The sequence below is a fragment of the Lathyrus oleraceus genome, chromosome 7, assembly GCF_024323335.1.
Source record: "Lathyrus oleraceus cultivar Zhongwan6 chromosome 7, CAAS_Psat_ZW6_1.0, whole genome shotgun sequence".
Taxonomy (NCBI): domain Eukaryota; kingdom Viridiplantae; phylum Streptophyta; class Magnoliopsida; order Fabales; family Fabaceae; genus Lathyrus; species Lathyrus oleraceus.
The window spans coordinates 46,519,534-46,533,108 of record NC_066585.1 but is presented as its reverse complement, the minus strand read 5'-3'; positions in this window follow the sequence as shown (position 1 = coordinate 46,533,108).

Sequence of the window (13,575 nt, the reverse complement as noted above, 5' to 3'; positions counted from 1 at the left end):
CACAGTTCCAAGACATTGCCTTGCCACCAAAAGCAACACTCAACAGCAGTTTTTGAGGATGGATTTTCTGTCATTAAAGGACAGCCACAACAGCCAACAGCAGGTTTGGTAAAGGATTTTTCTGTCATTGTGAGGACTGGTAGCAGCAGCATCAATTGCATTCATGACACAGAAATTCATTCATACTAAAAACCACTTTGGCCATTTTTATCTAAAAGCTGTCACAACTCCAACAGCAGAGAATTTTCTGTCCAAAACACCACAGACCAAGCATTGCCTTATCTCAAGCAACATCCAATAGTATGGCCCTTCCTCATTTTCTGTCAAATGAAGCTAGCAGCCATCAAACATGACAGCAGACCAACAAACTTCATTCATTTTTCATTCTCATTCTTGGCATTTGCAAATTCTGTCCAAAAAGCAACTTCAAACAGAAATTTCTTAACCTCATTTCCTGTCATGAGGAATGGAGAGCAGGAGCCACAAGCCAACACACTGCAGAGAGAAATCACTCATTCACCTTGCTCTTGCATTTAGCATAATCTGTCAAGCTTCAAAAGAAAAAAACTGGCTTTGATTGATACAAGATGTTCCACTATTTTCTGTCATGTAAACACACTACTAGTAACCACCAGCCAAACCAGTAGAACTTGATTGATTCACACTCACCCTAAAAATCCCTCTCACTTGCATTTTCCAAAACTCAGTCCAAGCACCAAAGAACCAAGACATTGCCTTGCCACAAAAACAACACATCAGGACATGATTTCCTGCCACTGTAAACAGAAGTAGCAGCCCACATTGCACAAGAATCCACTCTCTCAAAATTGCACCTTGCTGTTGCATTTCAAAGCCACAAGCCATAACACAAACCAACCTCATTCATTCTCTCAAAAACAAACTTTGCCATTTCAAAAAAACCAGTCAAGAACCTCATTCCCTGCCATGGTAAACCAACAGTAGACCAACCAATTTCACTGGCAAAAGACTGATTTTCTTGGCATTTTGAAAAGATTGAAAAGCTGTCAAAATTCAAAACCACCAAGAAACTTCTAAACAACAGGCTTTTCATAATGTTTTCTATCATATGAAACACAACTAGCATCCTTGAAACACATTGCACAACAGAACTCCACACCCTCAAAAACTCACTTCTTGCACTTTTCAAAACCTGCTCCAAAACTTCAAAAGAACCTAGCCTTGCAATGAACTTTCATCATCCATACATCATTCCCTGCCACATGAAATCAATGGCAACCATCTAACACAGCCAAAAAGCCTTGGTGCCCTCTCTCTCAAAAGATCACATTTTGGCCTAGGTCATTTTCTGTCCAAAAATCTCCAAAGGAACAAATGCCTGGCCCTGCTCAACACAACATCTCCTCACCATTTTCTGACCCCAAACTAGCAGCAAGGACACACTGCACATAGAATGGTTCACTCACTCTAAAAACATTACTTTGCTGTTGCATTTCTAAGAGGGCTGTCAAAGAACTTCTAACAGCATCCAATTTGCCATGCTTGGTACTGCACATAGCAGTTCTGTTTATCATTTTCCTGTCAAAAACCAACCCTATGCTAGCAGCCACCAAACACATCACAGCAGATACTCATCCTAAAAACTTCATTGACCTTGCTTTGCATCTTTTCAAGAAAACCTATAAAACTTCCAAAAAAGACAAAGTTTGCCTTGGCCAAGAGCAACATCCAACAGCAGTCCAAGGTTGAAGCCAAGCTAAGCATCCACAAGTCAAAGGGCCTTCACTAATCATCACTTGGAAGATTGTGCTTCAACTGTTTCACTCCAGCAACATCAAAAAGCATCTGCACCACTACTGTTCTCCCAATTTGGTAAGTTTTCAATCTCCCTATTTTGTGAAATTAGTGCATGCTTAATGTAGGTCTTTTAATGCTGATTTCATGGATGGTCTTAGTTTTACAAATGGTCAAGTGATGTTTGAGTTATTTTGAAATGAACATTGATGATCCAAACTTATTTTGCATATAACTTGTTGTGTAGCTCAAATTAATGAAAACCAATGTTAGGATGTTGTTGTATGTTGTTTGATGATCACAATGGTATATGCAATTGACATTTTTTTGGGAAAAATTGAGAATCACGATTTTTGAAGGAAAGGGATGAAGCACTGTTCATTAAACCCTAGCCCTTTGTGAAGCTGCCCAGATTTTCCCCCTTTTCCCACGTGCATGCACGCCTTCATTTCACCAGCCAATAAGAACATTTCAATTCTGGGCCAAAACGGCATCGTTTAGATTAAGTGAATCATGGAATTACAAAAATGCCATTCTTTCAATATTAATTCAATTAATTTCACATTTTATTTCATTTAATCACTCAAACTTCCAAAATTCATAACTTGCCCAATTTTGATCCAATTTGAATGGGATTTTTTGTGTTGTGTTCATCATGATCTCTACTTTTTTATCATTATTTTTCCAGAATTTTTGGAGAAATGGTTTTTAAATGTTGCTAGGGTTTGTGACATGTGACCAATTTTTGTACACTTTGCCGAATCAATTGTGAAATGATGAGAATGTATCCAATGGCTCCCAAAATTTTTGTGTTTAAACTAGACACACTCATGGTGATTTTGGTATAGAGTTTTTGAATTTATCATTTGTGGTTTGTGAGTTATGATTTTTTGAATTAGGGTGTGACAATTTGTGTCACACCATTGATGTCCAACTTGATGATTTTCATTACCATGCTTCTTGACCTCCAATTGATCTGATTTTTTGCATGCACCTACTCTTGTATGTCTAGTTTACATGTGAATTTTCTTGGAATTATTTGAGGCATTTCCTAATTGTTTGAGATTTTCTCCCCTGGTTGGTCATATGTTGACCTTGTGTGACACATGTTCCCATTTCATTTGTGAAATTCTCATACTTTATTAGATGGACATGAAATTTTACATGAGATAACTAGACATCCTCATCTTTGCCATGGTTTTGATCCCATTCATTTATCATATGCTATCACTGATTTATGAATTTTCTAAGTTGATGTATGTTTGGTTGACTTCTTTGAACATGTTCAAAATGGCTTTGACTTTCTGATTTTCATTGACTGCCTTCCACTTGTCCAAATGAGGTGAAATTTGACATGCTCACCATGCTATGTGTTAGGATTGATCATGATTTATTTGGTGATTTTTGGAAATGTTTAAGATTGCTTTTGAGTTAAGTCTTGCTGTTGACTTCTATGAGCTTCTGTTTGCCATACCTTGACCTAAATTGTTCATGAAATGATGATGATGATTGATATGGATGTGAACCCAATTGGTTGTGTTTCTTAATGGTTTGAACATGATTTTGGATACTTACCCCTTGCTGTTTTGACTTTCTCATTCATTTTTGACCCTAGGCTTGTCCTAGAGGTCCTGTTACTCACCTTTGAGCTTGTGTTTTCAGGTTGACCATCAAATGGCCATTGAGACCAATTCTTTTGATTAAGCTTGCTTAAAAATCATTGTCTAACTTGTTTGTTTTGTAGGTGGCTTGGCTCGCATGCCTAGAGCCTTGTGCCTTGCACATCCATGTGCCTCTAATTGACTATTGGTGTCTGTTTCTGTTTGTTTTGTTTGAAGTTGCATACTAACATCTGCTTGACTGTTTCAGGTGCTTTAGTTGCTTAGTTCCTTGTGAACTTTTTGCTTTGCTTTGCTTGTAAGCAATTCGCATTGAGGTATGTCTCTTTTACTTCATGTAGTCTGGAAGACCTGGCCTGTTACTTGGCCAGGCAACTGTCTGAAGCCCTCCTTAAGAGGCAATGTTTGTGATTGTTTAATTTTGTCCTTGCATAGAGTCAAAGACCTCCTAAGTGAAGAGGCAATTGGTGGAAGGTAGGGATATGCAATCTATCCCCCACTATTCAGTGTGTCATCTGCTTTGCTCACACCACTGTGTTGATGCATTACAGATAAAAAACCAAGATCTTGTACGATTGTACAGTTGAGTCAGTTTCAAATGTGTAGAAGGGTTCCCACTTTCTGAACCCACACATTCTTGTCTTGAGCTCTCCCAGGCCAGGGATAAGAGCTGTGAAGTCTCATCTTCACTTCATCCTTTCATCTGCTTCACCTTAGCCCCTCAATGGCAAGGTTAAGAGCAACATTCACCCAGTTCCAGAGGTTTGTTTGTCGAGGTTGATATGACCCCTTGACTAAAACCTAACCCTTGTTTGAGCCACTTGTTTGTGTATAGCGTGTGCTTCCTGTGCAAGATAGGATTGTTTGACTTGCTTCCTGTGCAAGATAGGATTGTTTGACTTGCTTCCTGTGCAAGTTAGGATTAGTTTAGACTTGCTTCCTGTGCAAGTTAGGTTTTGCTTGGCTTGCTTCCCGTGCAAGTTAAGTGTGTGTGGCTTGCTCCCTGTGTGAGCCATACTTAGGATAGGTTGGCCCTTGTGCCATTTAGCTAGAAACCTTAACTTAGGGATGATTTGCATGATAACATCTAGGCTCGAGTCGTAGTCTCCCTAGTTGTGTCTCCCTCTGTTATCTGGTTAGGCTAGTCCTTTATCCCTCTGTAGGGGAACTACATCGCCCTGATCTTCATACCAGATGAAGTATGTAGGCAGGAGATTGAGCTGATCTCTCCGGGCGCCTTTTCTTTCTTTTGTGTGTGTTGTCTGACCTTTGCTAGGCTCGAGTCTGTGACTCCTTAGCATTTGCTGTCTGTCTGTTTGTGTGTGTTTGACAGTTATAGGCTGAGTCCCCGACTCCCTATTAACTTGTTGTGCTGTTGTGTGCTTGGAAGCTGATGTAAGTCCATCGAGTGGCATTTGGGTTCCAGTGTGCGTGTGTTTGGTTCGGATGCTGATGCAAGTCCAGTGATTGGCATTTGGGCTCCACGTTTGCCTGTGTCTTGTTTGTCTGTGTGCGTGTCAGCCGAGCTACGAATGCTCTGATTCTTCTCTCGTCCGAGAAGATACGTATGCATAGGATGCGATATCCTAGCGAGCATGTGTTGTTTCCCCAGTCCGAACTACTTCGACTCTGATGTCTATGCCTGGTAGATTAAGTAGGCCCAGGATACGATATCCTGCCGAGTCAGTTTCAGTCAGTTTCTTTTGTCTCTTTCAGCCAGTGTGTGCGAGTTTGAGCAGTATTTAACAACCAATATTCCTTTCTTTTGTGCGTGGATCCCGTAGAGTACTACGGATGCGTAGGGGTGCTAATACCTTCCCTTCGCATAACCGACTCCCGAACCCATACTCTTTGGTCGCGAGACCATGTTCTTTCCCAGGTTTACTCTGAGCGTTTCCTTTCCCTCTTTTGGGATAAATAACGCACGGTGGCGGCTCTGTTGTTTCTTTCTTTTCCCGCCGGTTTTTCGCGTGATGCGACAGCTGGCGACTCTGCTGGGGAAATAGAGAAGTCGACCTGTGCTGGTCCATCTTCCCTAAGCGAGTCTCTCCTAGCGCTCTCTAGGTTAGGATTTTGGTTGCTTTGTGCTGTTTTTTATTGCATTCTTTGTATATATTTGCATTTGTTGTTTGCATTTATTATTTGCATTAATGTTTGCATTTCATTCATATTCATCTGTTGTGCTGTCTGTGTTTCTCTGTTTGGGGGTGGGAGTTACTCGAGGTAAAAGGCCCAATACCCAGGCTATGAGTGAAATCTAGGAAACCTAGGAATAGAGTGATTCATGGGAAGCGGGTGGTATGGCGCCACTTAGCGGAACATTGATATCACGAGCAGTTCAGACCCTGGTGGGATATTATCGGTGCATACATCGGGTGTGCACAGGATGATATTCTGCGAAAGGTTATTTATGCTGCGTTTCTCTCGACCTTACCCTGACCTAGATGACACCGGTGAGTGGGGGGGATTGATCATTTTAACAGGTACAGTTGGTGACTCTCGGTACAGATGGTGACTGTGAATTATGGACATTTATTTCTGGGACGCCGGAGTTCTGTCCGTGGTTTATCAGCGGGTTCCGTTTATTTCGGATCCCCGGGTTGAATTTGAGAGTACCTGTTCAGAGGAGCTGGCTGTCATCCGTTCAATGGATGTTCCTGTGATGATAGTGATGTAATCTCCAGTTTCGTTTATTTCGGAACTCCCCAAGTCGGATTTATGGTGACTTGGTTCCTCAGATTGGTTTCAGATGCCAGTTGATCAGATTGACTTTGGGTTTCAGATGTTTGTGATCAGAGTTCAAGCCGAAGCTTTGACCCTGTGCCTTGAGACGCACAGCCTGACCAGTCATGTTGCATCGTTTGCATCATAGCATGTTTATTTTCCAAAAAATAGTAATGCATGAAAAAGAAAAGTTAACTTGCATATGCATATCCTTTATCAGGATCATTCATGACAAAATAGTACCCATATCATGCATATCATGCACATAACATCCTTGCATCGCAGACATGTTTGGGAGAGAGTTCTCACTTTGACTGAGACAGGATTGCTGATTGTCGTCCACACCGCTACTCAACCAGATTGAATCATCAGAGGATTATGGACCAGGTTCAGACAGAATTGGCCGAGATGAGGGCAAACATGGCCCAGTTCATGACAACGATGCAAGGAGTTGTTCAGGGGCAAGAGGAGCTGCGTGCCTTAGCCCAGAGACTGGAAGCCGTGATTCCACCAGTCCATCGTGCTCCACCAGTGGATGAACCCGTTCATGAGAATGTTGTTGTCACTATTCTCGTCGATGATTATGCCGTGGGTGATGAATTGAAGGGAATCAGAATCAGTGAACAGCCTCTTGCTGCAGAGACTGTTAATGTCAGAGCAACCCTCGCTCCGGTTCACCATCCTGGCTCTTCAAGTTCCTCGAGTACTAAGAAGCCATCCTCTGGGGCACCCAGAAGGGGAGAGGGCGAGACAAATGTCGTGCACCGTAGGAGGAGTGCAAACAGAGGACAGTATCGTCAGGCTGTTGGTGTGACTATTCCAGCAACTCAACCTCAACAACAGTAGAGAAGGTCAATTCAGCAATATCAGCGTCAACAACATCGTCCTCAGCAGCAGGCTTCCCAGCCTCACAATGGTAATCAAGCCAATACAAGTAATGAGAGGAAGAAGATCCTTTTTGATCCAATCCCCATGTCCTACGCTGAACTGTATCCCACTCTGATAGAGCGGAACATGATTACTCCCAAAGACCCGCCGCCCATACCCGTCAACCCTCGGTGGTGGTATAGGCCTGAACAGCATTGTGTGTATCATTCGGGTGCTCCTGGTCATGATGTGGATAGTTGCTTTCAGTTGAAGATAAAGGTTCAAGACCTTGTCAGATCAGGAATTCTGAGCTTTGAGGACTTGGGTCCCCGTGATAATCAAGCTTGAAGATAGCAAGTCCTGGGCTGGCGCCGACTTTTTCTTCAGAAGGGTTGTTCAGAAAGCAGAAGTTGCTGATGCAAGAGGTACTGACAGCTGTCATCCCTGGTGGGATCTATCACAATTGGGTCACTGTGGGCGTTCCTACAGTTGTTCATAAGTCTTTGTAATAATCACTTTGTTTAAAAACCCTTCTCCCATGCCAAAAGGAGAAGTGATGACATTGTTGGCAACATTTTGTGCAATGATATTTTCATTCAAATAATTCATGTTAAAACATTTGTTTTTCCATTTGTTTTCCCTTTTCGCTTTTTGCATGAAATTGGTGATCACAAAAAACCTTAAAAACAAGAATAAAAGCAATCTTTTCATCTGCATAACGATTGTCTTGTTTGATTTTCAAAGAGCTTTTCATATCAAAATCTTTATGCAGGCTGTTTCTCAAACCCATTGAACATAATGATCGGACGTCATCTCCCAATTTTGAATTCCCTGTATTCGAAGCGGACGAAGATGATGTTGAAGGGATTCCTGACGAGATTTCCCGACTTCTTGAGCAAGAAAAGAAGATCACACTCAGCTGCATCTCGAGAATCAGCAGAACAGCCAACTGGGGCATTATCAAACAAAAAAGAGAAAGAGGAGGGTGCAAAATCAAAAAAAATCATCATCAAAAGAAATCCAAATCAAAAGAAAGAAAAAGAAAGAAAGAAACAAAAAAACAGCACCCTCAAAAGTCCCAAGTTGACTGATGCTGAATTCGATCGAAAAGAAGAGATCAACTGCCATGTGTTATGGTCAGTCATATCAGCAAAGAGTGAAAAAGCATTTGATAAGAAGGTCAAGCCTCGTGTGTTCTGAGAAGGTGACCTTGTGCTCAAGAAAGTCTTGTCTTTTGTACCCGATTCCAGGGGCAGGTGAACCCCCAAGCTATGAATGTCCATATGTTGTCAAGAGAGCCTCTTCAGGCAGTGTTCTGACACTTACTACGATGGATGAAGAAGTTCACTCGTCCTGTGAATCCTGGTGCAGTCAAGAAATACTTCGCCTAAAACAAACAAAAAAAGTAACAGCTCGCTAAGTTGAACACCCCAAAAGGCGACTTAGGCAAAAAGGAGCGTCTCGGTGGATTGAAAACCCGAAAGGGCAATCCAGGCAAAAGTTAGAGACATTGAAAAAAGAATTTGCATCCCGCTAGATTGAGCACCTCACACTGGGGCAATCTAGGCAAAAATTAGGGATTTGGCAAGTAACTGCATCTTGACAAGACTGTGCTCTATATCTGTCACCCGTCAGGAATTCTCGATTTGTCGTCGACTGAAGTTTTGAATACATCGAAAATTCAGAATGGTAGAGGAAAGGTCATTATGCTCAATGTAGCCCTCTCCAATATATATCACCGATTTCAAACTTGTACAGATCTATGGAGTCTCGCCCTTCGCAGACTACCATCCCATCACATCAATTTGAGCTTTTATCCAATTATTTGCACTCTTATTTGTTTCAACTCAACAAACGTTTTGCATGTTTTAATTGATAAAGTATCATTGTTTTCAAAATAAACAAATTTTTCACAAAAACTGTTCTTAAACAAAGCGAACGTTCACAATGATGGAAGGATACTTAGGAGACCCACAGTGCTCTCCCAAGGGTGGTATGATTACCAACAGATAAGACACTTGTTCGTATCTCGAGCATGACTGTATCTTTGTCCTGCAGAACCTCGTATGGTCTCTCCTCAGTGAAGTTGCCCGACGCAGTGTTGTTTGAAGATGTTCATCTTCATGTCCCCAGTAGTGCAACATTTCTCCCTCCAAGTCCCTATTAGCTCTATTGTGGGGCATCCCCAGTAGAGTGCTGTTTGAGCCTTATCATGGGGCATACCTGGGGCACGTTTTTTTTATCTAACGATCTCTGGTGCAAGTGCAGTTAGACATCTTCATTCACTTACCAGTGGTAATTTGAACCTTTTTGACAAGAGATCCCCTCAGAGTCCAACCAGGGGCAGGGGATAGTTGAACGGTGAAAAGACAGTGAAGGATTACGACCACGGTCCTGGAAAATTAATCAAGAAGACTCTTCAAAGTCTGATGATTGGAAAGTTTGTATGAATACCAGGAGTTCGATCCCCGTGGAGTACGGACGAGATTTGGAATACAAGATGATGGAGCAGAAAAGTCCAGAAGAGTCTGAGAGTTCTTAAAAGTGGAAAGTCAACACTATGGGTGGATGATGGATACCAGTGTTCGACGAGTCGACCGACACCCCCGTCAAACAGGCTGTATCTCCCCAGAAGATTAAGAGTGTGATCTCCCTGGCGGATTCGAGATCGTTGTCTCCTCAGCAAGCCTGAAGGTTGTCACGTCCCCAGCCCAAGCCAGTATTGAAGCTATCAGAATTATTTTCCCCTGCAGAGATACCTGTGGACAGTACCTTCTTTCCCCAGCAGATCTAAGGATTGCTTCTCCCCAGCAGGCCTATGCTTGCAGATTTCCCCAGTTGAGAATCCCCGCTGAGTGCCGGACAGTTATTTTCCTCGGGAGCACCCCAGTGGAGTTTACCTGTAGACCGTTGGTGTGTCCCCCAACAATTGGTTTTGTGGTGCTATCATCTCCAGCATGGCCGTGAGTGCTTATCCCAAGCAGGATTGTGGGAATTCATCTCCAGTATGATATGACGTGTTATCATCCTCAACAGAGTTGTTACTCTCACCACTATGGTTGATCTCTCCACTAGGATCGTTCTCCTCAGCAGAATGGTGTGTTTTTTCCTCGGCAAGTTCCCCGAGTGGAGCGGGTCTCATGAAATACATCTCCAGCAGTGATTCTCCTACATATGGATTGGTTGGGTCGTCCCTAATGGAGTAGCATTTATTTCTCCAGCAGAGTTCATCCTACCAGTGGATTGGACGGGTTTCTGTAGTAGACTGATATCTGCATCCCCAGCTGAGTTGATTCTACCCATGGATCGCGTGGGTTATCCCTAGCAGAGTAACAGACATTCTCCAAAGCAGGGTTTATCCTATCTGAAGATTGGTTGAGTCTTCCTCCCAGTGAAGTCGCTTTACCATTCCCCAGCACAGTTCCTGGAATTCCCCGGTGTTGTCTCTGAAGGAGACGTGTGTTTATGCATTCATCATTTAGATAAGCATAGCATATCGCATCATTAGTGCATAGCATTTCCATGATCATGGGGCATTGTGTAAAACAAGAAAAACTCATGCATCAACATAGCAAGCATATCCATTAGCCTTAGGCCGTGGCGACCAGCCGAGGTTGGGTTGTTGGAAAGAGTTTAGTATCGCGCCATTGGATCGACTTCAGGTTTGGTTTCATCAGCATGGTTGAGAGGTTGGTGTTTTCCCAACAAGTGATTCCTCAGTCGAGTGGGTATCCCCAGCAGTGTTACTCCCCAATTGTTAGTGTCTTGCCAGCTTGGGTTTTTTTCCTTAAGCAGATATGGGTGTGTTTGATCTCTCCATGTAGAGTCTACCCCTTAAGCAGAAAGTGTCAATCTTTTCCTGCCATTTCCCCACTGAGATACATCCTCGTGGATGACGGTTGCTTCCGTTCCCTCCCTAATGGGATGGGTTTTCCCTATTGAGTTCTTTCCTCATTAGGGTGAGTCTTGATTCAGTCTGCCCTTTTGGATCGATCCTAAATTGGCTTCTTGTTGACTATCTCTTGTGCTGCCCTGGGGCATAAACGAATAGTCGCTCACTAACCGGCACTCATTCATTTCATCCTCAGCGGAATTCGTTGGCCTCTACCACCAAACCGGTAGCTGTAAGTCCTATCTTTGTGGTTTTCTACCCACTAGCTGGTAGTTGTAAAATCCCACTTTCCTCCCCTTGTTGGAATTAACCCTTTGTGCTCGTCCCGATGATGACTGGTTACTTTTCCGTGGTTTTCTGCCTACAAACCGGTAGATGTAATCCCCTCTTTGTGGTATTAATGGTCTTGTCCCCTTTGGATACTTGCTTTGATCAAACAGTATTGTCCCCATTGGGTCTTCACTTTCTTTTTGGATACTTGCTCCAAGTTAGCAACTTTATCCTCTTTTGATTGGTCATCTTTTGCATACCTAGTCTGGTACCCAGATGCCTTTCTTTTCGGTCGATTATTCATTTAGCAACCCACAACCCGGTTATGGATAATCTTCCATGCGAGTGTATTATCTACGTTTTGACGGCTTTAGATAATATGTCTCATGATTTTCCGGTATTCAGACCGAAGGAGTTTCCGACGATCAGGTCGATGTACTCATGGCACAAGGCCAATTTTCCGGTATTCAGACCGAAGGAGTTTCCGACGATCAGGTCGATGTACTCATGGCACAAGGCCAATTTTCCGGTATTCAGACCGAAGAAGTATTCTCCTCTCCGTTGGTGTCGATAAACGTCGAGTTTTTCCCGATCATCCGTTGATGATTTGGTTGTGTCCTCCTTCCCAAGTGAAGTATTCTCCTCTCCGTTGGTGTCGATAAACGTCGAGTTTTTCCCGATCATCCGTTGATGATTTGGTTGTGTCCTCCTTCCCAAGTGAAGTATTCTCCTCTCCGTTGGTGTCGATAAACGTCGAGTTTTTCCCGATCATCCGTTGATGATTTGGTTGTGTCCTCCTTCCCAAGTGAAGTATTCTCCTCTCCGTTGGTGTCGATAAACGTCGAGTTTTTCCCGATCATCCGTTGATGATTTGGTTGTGTCCTCCTTCCCAAGTGAAGTATTCTCCTCTCCGTTGGTGTCGATAAACGTCGAGTTTTTTCCCGATCATCCGTTGATGATTTGATTGTGTCCTCCTTCCCAAGTGAAGTATCCTCCTCTCCGTTGGTGTCGATAAACGTCGAGTTTATTTCGATCATCCGTTGATGATTTGGTTGTGTTCACTCTCCCCAGTAGAGTTTCCTCCTCTCCGTTGGTGTCGATAAACGTCGAGTTTTTCCTATTCATCCTATGACGTCTAGTTGTATCTGTCCCCATGTGGACTTACCTCTCCGTTGGTTTCGATAAACGACGAGTTTTTCCCAGTCGTCCGTTGACGTCTGGTTGTGCTTCTCTTATTCCCATTCATCTGTAAATGTCTGGTCGATCTTTTTGGTGTCTGTAAACATCATCTTTCGATGTCTGTAAACGTCGAGTTTTCCCATTCATCAGTAAATGTCTGGTCGATCTTTTTTGGTGTCTGTAAACATCATCTTTCGATGTCTGTAAACGTCGAGTTTTCCCATTCATCAGTAAATGTCTGGTCGATCTTTTTTGGTGTCTGTAAACATCATCTTTCGATGTCTGTAAACGTCGAGTTTTCCCATTCATCAGTAAATGTCTGGTCGATCTTTTTGGTGTCTGTAAACATCATCTTTCGATGTCTGTAAACGTCGAGTCTTCCCATTCATCAGTTAATGTTTGGTTACCTCTCCGTTGGTCTTGGTAAACGTCGAGTTTTTCCCATTTCGTCCGTTGACGTATGGTTGTATCCCTTCCATTCATTCATTAATGTTTGTTTACCTCTCCGTTGGTCTTGGTAAACGTCGAGTTTTTCCCATTTCGTCCGTTGACGTATGGTTGTATCCCTTCCATTCATTCATTAATGTTTGGTTACCTCTCCGTTGGTCTTGGTAAACGTTGAGTTTTTCCCATTTCGTCCGTTGATGTATGGTTGTATCCCTCCCAGTCGTTCATTAATGTCTGGTTACCTCTCCGTTGGTCTTGATAAACGTCGAGTTTTTCCTAGTTGTCCGTTGGCATCTAGTTGTGATTTCTTTTCCCATTCATCGTCGTTGCGATGTCTGGATGTGGCCGTACCCTTTGAAAACAAAACCAAAAAATATATATACCCAGCAATAAAAATCAAATCCCAGTGGACGTTCCCATTGGTGGATCCCTGTGTTGTGCAAATTCTACGGTTCTTGGTATTCAATCCCTGTTTACCCTGAAAGTCTGACAGCCGTTGCTCTCATCCATTCGGGTCCCCAGCTGATTGAATAGGGGCAGCTGTAGCACCTCAAATTTGCACCTATCATTGTACATACATTCTCATACTAGGTCATAGCATATCATGGTCCATTGCATAGCATTGCATTGCCTCTTTTGCCTCAAGTGCAAGCCAATCAAGGAATTAGGTCAAACTGATCAGGAGATCAGTCAACCAAGCAAGCAAGTGCATTTCTCAAGGAGCCAAGGCCCTAGGGTTGGTCCAACATGTTTACATGACTTGGGGATCCATTTGAAGTGTTCAAGTCAAGGGTTGAAGGCTTG